The sequence below is a fragment of the Arachis stenosperma genome, chromosome 2 (assembly GCF_014773155.1).
Source record: "Arachis stenosperma cultivar V10309 chromosome 2, arast.V10309.gnm1.PFL2, whole genome shotgun sequence".
Lineage (NCBI taxonomy): Eukaryota > Viridiplantae > Streptophyta > Magnoliopsida > Fabales > Fabaceae > Arachis > Arachis stenosperma.
The window spans coordinates 92,096,274-92,103,062 of record NC_080378.1 but is presented as its reverse complement, the minus strand read 5'-3'; positions in this window follow the sequence as shown (position 1 = coordinate 92,103,062).

Here is a 6,789-nt window from a genome sequence, read left to right as displayed (position 1 = left end):
CTTACAACAAATTTGTTCAGTTTAATTCTCAAGTCAAGTATTTCATCTTTCTTCTTGTTCACATGGTCAAAGACATAGAATGCATTTTTCTGGACATCGGTAATCCACAACCACCAGTGTCCTCCATTGCAAATCAGCACAAACAGTTGAAGTTTGAAAAAATGATAGAATATTTCAGTCCAAACAATAGCAAACAAGAGAATTATGAAAGAATTTTTAGAAATCACAACTTACAAATGGATGCGATGCGAGTTTTCTTTTGTCAAGAAAACGGTGGTAGTGGGCATACTGATCGACATCCATCCGGTAGGCCATGTTGGTCTTTGGATCAACTGAACCGAACACCATTCATGTTCTGAATAAAATGTGATAAACATTCAATCATCAAGAAAAATATTTCTACATGCAAAATGACCCAACTAAACACACTAACAATCAAGTGAATGAAAATGACTAACTCCACTGAACCGAACTCCCTTGATGTACTGATTAAAACGTGATAAACGTTCAAACAACTAGAAAAGCATTTCTGCATGCAAAAGAATCTAACTGAACACACTAACAATCAAGTGAATCAAAATTAGCAACTCCACTGAACTGAATGTAAATAAGAACACATTTTCATTCCTATGCCCTAGTTACGCAAAAAAAAGAATCAAAATAAGTCGATCTACTAAACGAAGCAACTCAATTCAGTAAACCTAAAATGCAACTAGGAGAAACGCGAGATTGTGAGATTTTAAATGAACAACAGTTTTTCTCATACCTTTCGTAGTCTCTGTTCTTGCTTTCGTTTGTTTTTTCTTCTTCCTTTCGAAATCTTCTCGTGATTCTTGAGTAGAACCAGTTTCGGCAGAGAAAACGATCGAGCTTTGAGTGATTTTGAGAGAGATTCGAAGTTCTCCAGTAGTGGTTTCAAAGTTGAAGAAGGAACGATATTTCATATTCAAGGCGCGAACGAATGTTAACGTTTCGAGGGGTTTGGGACGCGTGGAATTTATGTTTCATTCAATGAGATTGGACTTTTTTGGTATTGGACCGCTTAAATGGACTTAGATAAAAAATTATATGGATATGTAATCCAACTGAATTAATAAATTAATTAATAGATATCATATGCGATTTTTTTTGTGGTCATATGGGATTATGAATTGCTTCTTGTTAATTTTTTTTTTGTCATTATCATATGAGGTTGGAACCACAAACCTCTAGACAGGAAGGAGGGACATATGCCATCTAAGTTTTGGCTCATTGGCTCTAGGCCTAGCTAGTTCTTTGGTCTGAATTTGATGTACTCTTCTTTTTTTTTTGTTGGACGAGGCCCGGGTCAAACTAAAACCCACCCGGACTAAGACCCCACCCCAGAAAACAGCACTAAAATTCTCATACTATACACTTTAACGAATTAATATCCCTTTTCTTTGTGCATGCAGCAACCTATTGGCTAGCGACAAACCCTTAAATGGAGCTCAGTACCGCGTCGGATTAGTCCTTGACCTGCCGGATTGGGAAATACCGTGGAAAACAAAAAAAATATTCCCTTCCCTCCCATGTAACCTCCCTTTTCAAAAAAAAAAAAAAAAAAAAAGAAACCCCGTAAAATTCACAACACAAGGGCGATATATAAGAGAAGAACAAGGAAAAGAAAAGTCTTCGTAGCAGCCAGAGCAATCCGCGCAATTTGGATCAATCTCAAGCATAGTAGAACTCACTGTTCAAATTTGGATCTAGAAGCCTCATTCTTTCTATTTGTCTTTGGTCTGAGTTTGATTTACCATCGTTTTTTTTTTTTGTATTGAAACGGGGCTAAAAGCCTGGAGAACAAAACAAACAAGAAACCATCGTTAAATTCAGTGTTCAAATTTGGATCTTGAAGCATGGCCCAATTAGAAAACCAAAAAAGGAAAATAAAAACACCAACAACAATGGTATATTACCATTACCCTAAAGTACAATGATTATGTAAGTAACAGTTGGGGAAAGAAGTGGACAAGGGTAAAAGGAATGGGTGGCAACTCCCCATACCATAACACATTGCTCAGAAGACGTAAGCAAGTGCCACTCACAGGTTGCAGCTTCTCTCATGTCATGTTCTTCAGATATCAGTTGTTAACAATTCAAATTTTTTACATCCACGGTTGACATGAATTATGAAAACTATACAAGGAAATAGGTAATTTCATTTTCATTTTGGTAATATTATTTTTATTTTTAATAAGTTTATGCAAAAATACTATATAAAAGATATCATGCGTGAAATGATATTATTAAAATGAAAGTAATAAAATTCTCAGTTGGTTTTAATATACAAAAGAAAAATATTAGGAAAAGAATATTTTTTATTAATTTTTAACTAATAATTTAAATTAATATTTTATTTTTATATTATTAAGATTTAAGATTTAACCAATAATATATTCTTTGAATATTATGTATAAAATTACAAAAATACTATATATATATACAAAAAAATAATTACTAAATCAATCATTATAGAAAAACAAAATCACATAACAATAATTTGTTCTTAAAGTAATGAAAGAAAATTTTTCTTAATCCGACTTGTAATCGGAATTTGATTGTATCTGAATATGCGTCCATAAAAGACAAGTACCTAGTCGGACCCAAATCCACTAAAATATTCATGATGAGAATAGGGTATAGATTCTTAGGACAAATTTTGTTAAGGGCAGTATAGTTGACGCACATTCTCCATTTTTCGTTTTACTTCTTCACAAGTACTACATTGGCCAGCCACAAAGAATATTTTACTTTCCTTATGAACCCGACTTCTGACAAAGCTTGGACTTATTCTTTAACAACTTGTGCTCTTTCAGGGCCAAGCTTTCATCGTTTCTGTTGTACAGTCGTGAGCCCGGATAAACGGCGAACTTGTAACTCATGAAGTCGGGATGTATTTTGGACATAACGGAGGCCATCCATGCGAAGAGATTGGAATTTTCTTGTAGAAGCTTGACAATATCTACTTTTAATTCTTTGTCCAAGTTAGCTCTTATATTTGTTGTTTTTCTAGCTTGGTCTCTGATTTGAACCTTTTCAGTCTTTCTATTGGGTTGTGGCCTCAGCTCCTCTCATGTTCGGACACCACTAAGTTTGATAGTATTGTCTTCTTTTCTTTTGTACATCCGCTTAGGTTCAAACTCTTATTGTATCATCTTCTTGCCAATTTTTTTATCTTCTCTAACAGTGGCTATTCTTTCAGACGTTGAGAATTTCATACAGAGATGAGGGATAGAAACGACCGCAGCAAGCCAGTTTAATGTTGTCCGACCTATCAGAGCATTGTAGGCTAAGGCTACGTCGGCCATAATGTAATCTGTACTTATAGTTCTCGACTTTATACTTTTACCAAAAGTGGTGTGCAACAGAATGAAGCCAAGAGGTTGGATTGGTGTATCTCTGATGTGGGCCAAACGTCGGTCTAGAATTTTCTCAAAAAGAATCTCATCGCAAGTATAATTCTAAACCAACAAATGATCCGCAGCAGAGTTTAGTTTGTTGCCATAAATTCAAATTAATAAAAACCGGAAGTTCTAAATCACGTGTCGTCTCTCAAAAGAATCGTAGTGAGGTGCGCGTATTTTTTACTATGAGAAAAAAAGAATGCAAAAGACAAGAAATTAAATTGCAAGAAAATAAAGAGCAAACAAGGAAATTCAAGTGCTAAAAAGTATTTTGGCAAGGATTGAGAGATAAGGTTTCTTATCCAAGTTGTTGACCACAAATGTGGTAATTAAGAATAGTTAATCTTATTTCATCATCCCCAAACATCAAGAAAAAATAAAATAGGCATAATTAATCTTAATCTACAAGTCCTAATCAACTCACTAATTAGATTTAGTGAAAGACAAGCGTCAGTGAAAATAAAACCAACTAACAACCATAAATTACCAATCAATATTGGACATCAATGACTCAAGGTCACTTAAGTCCTCAATCCAAGTCAAAAATGTAAAATTCTACTCTAAACCTAAGAAAGACATTTTAACAAACACTTGAAATGCATAAAAAGAAAAGCATGATAAATTGAATGAATAATAAAATCTATAACTACTAAAATAAGAAAGTAATAATAACAATTCAAACAAGCAACAATGAACATGAAAACATTAAATTGCATTAAAGAAAAATTAGAATTCACACAAGTTTTCATGAATTAAAATTAACAAAAATAAAAAAACCAACAAGTAAAACTAAACAAATTAAGATACTAAGACAAGAAATTATAAAGAAAACTATATTAAAATAAGAATTAAAACCTAAATCTAAGAAGATATTAAACTAAAAATCTTAAAATACTAGAGAGAAGTTGGAGCTTCTCTCTCTAGGAATTAACCTAAAACACGGTTCTAAACTCCTACTATGACTACTTCTTTGATCCCGTTTGCATTCTTGCTTCAAATGCTTCAGAAATAGTTGGATTGGGCCTGAAATCGCAATCCACGAGTTCACTTAAGTGAATCACGTGTTGCTACTTGTGCGTACGCACAACCATGCATACGCACAAATGGGAGGAGATGTGTACACAGAACCATGAAAATCTTCAATCTTCATTTTTTCATGAATTCTCCGCTTTTGCATGTTTTTTCTCCATTTCTTCAAGTCATTCTTGCCTTCTAAACCTTAAATCACTCAAACAAACACATCAAGGCATCGAATGTGATAATATTGAATTAAATTTAGCAATTTTAAAGGCCTAAAAGACATATTTTTAACAATTAAGCATAATTAGGAGAAATTCACAAAAAAAAAACATGCAATTTTGAATAAATAAATGCAAGATAAGTTGATAAATTCCACTATTTTCAACCCAAAATTCATCATAAATAGTGGTGAAATCTCTAATTCATTGTACTCTTTCTGTTTTTTCTGATGCTGGAATTTCGAGAAATTGTGGCTGGGATATTTGAGTATTGTTTTGTTAGTTTGTAGAGTTTTGTGCTCGAATTGTTAAGATTGATTGATCCTATTAATTCATTGCGCTATAATTGAATTTGCTGAATTATGATCGTTGAATTAATGGATGACTGCTAAATTTGCTGATCTTTGCTGCTAGAATTAGTTGATTTGTTTTGTATTATTCATTCTTGATATGACTGTCAATTTGGTTGAGGTATTGTGATGAAAGTGCTCGGCGCTATACTGAAATTGCTGTGAAACTGTGTTAAGCTCAATTGATTAATTGTCTAACTACATGAATTACTGTTTACTGCTATTATGTTGAGAAATTCTGCTGCTTTTGTTTCATTGAGCTGCATTTTGAAAATTGGTGTTGCAAAATTCTTATTGACGATATTTTGTGTTGATGTGACCTTACATATCAAATAGTTTTCAAATTGCCTCAAAAGCTTTTTAATGAAAAAATTTTGGTCAATTTCTTGCTTCAATACTTGTTTTCCTAAAATTTTACCTAAATACATTGAAGTGACTGCTTTAAGTTTCTAACACGATCAAAACTTGTGCATTCTGCTTGATTGTGGCATTTTTGCCTAATTTCGAAAGATTGACAACTCTTAATCTATATAACTCTTTTGAATTCACTTTCTTTATGCTTATTTGGTTTGGATTATATTAGGCATGAACTTTCTAATTTGTATATCAATCTTGTGATTTTAGAGGTCGAAAATATATTGGTGTTTGAACTTGCTATGATTGCTTTGTTGAACATTATTTTTGCTTGTTTCTTACATCAATTGCTTATTCTTATGCCTTGATGACATGTTGACTCTTATTTTCTTGACTTGTGCGCTACACATAGTTTTAAATCATTCATTTTGGCATAATGCATGATTTGTGAAGTTGGATTCAGAGCTTGCCTATTTTTATATTTCTGAAAAATTTTCAAGTTCTAAGGGTCATTTTTGCTATGTTACATGACAACTAGCTCTTTTTCAACTAACCTCTTTTCTTGTTCTAAGTACATAGCAACCATGTTTTCATATTTTTTGGTTAAATAGGTAACGCAACTAACTTTGATTGATGTTATTGATTAGAGTGTGATTTCTAGTTGGCTTATTAACTTATAGTTATCAGAACCAAACCGAATCGGCCAGTTTAATTAAAAAATCGGTAAACTGATGGTCTGACTAGTTCAATTGGTGATTTGGACTGGACTTGCAATTGACTCGGTAAATGGTGGTCAAATTCGTTGAAAACCGACCGATTCATGCTTGAAACTGCTGTTGACCAACGTGGGTCCACGATGCACCCACGTGCCGCCAAACCATCGAAGTCGTGTGCCGCCGAACCATCGAAGGAGCTCTGCATGTCTACTTCAATAGGTTGGAACAGGGGACATTGTGAATGCAACGCCCCTTCCCTTGCCACTTTGCCAACATGTTTCTTATTACTATATATGACAAAAGAAAATTATATAGTAAACCTTGAACAAATTTTATTTTCACTTTTATCCTTTTAAACATGAATACCAAATTTGATATATTGATTGTGTTATGTTTTTTTCTCTCTTATTCATTTAAATTAAGAAAGTATTTTGTATTAGTAACATCTTTTTTGCGTCATAAATTATATCTAAAAATTGATTCTTGATTGTTATTAATATATTTGTAAAAATATATATTTTAAAATTTAAGTTTTAATATAATTTTAATTTTATAATTTTATATTTTTATTTAATTATAACCGAGTCAATTGGGTAAATCAGCAACTCACCAATTGACTTACGACCGAATTAATTACCGATTCGATTATGATAATTATGCATTAATTTTTTCATTTTTATTGCAATAAATCAATAATTGTTTTATC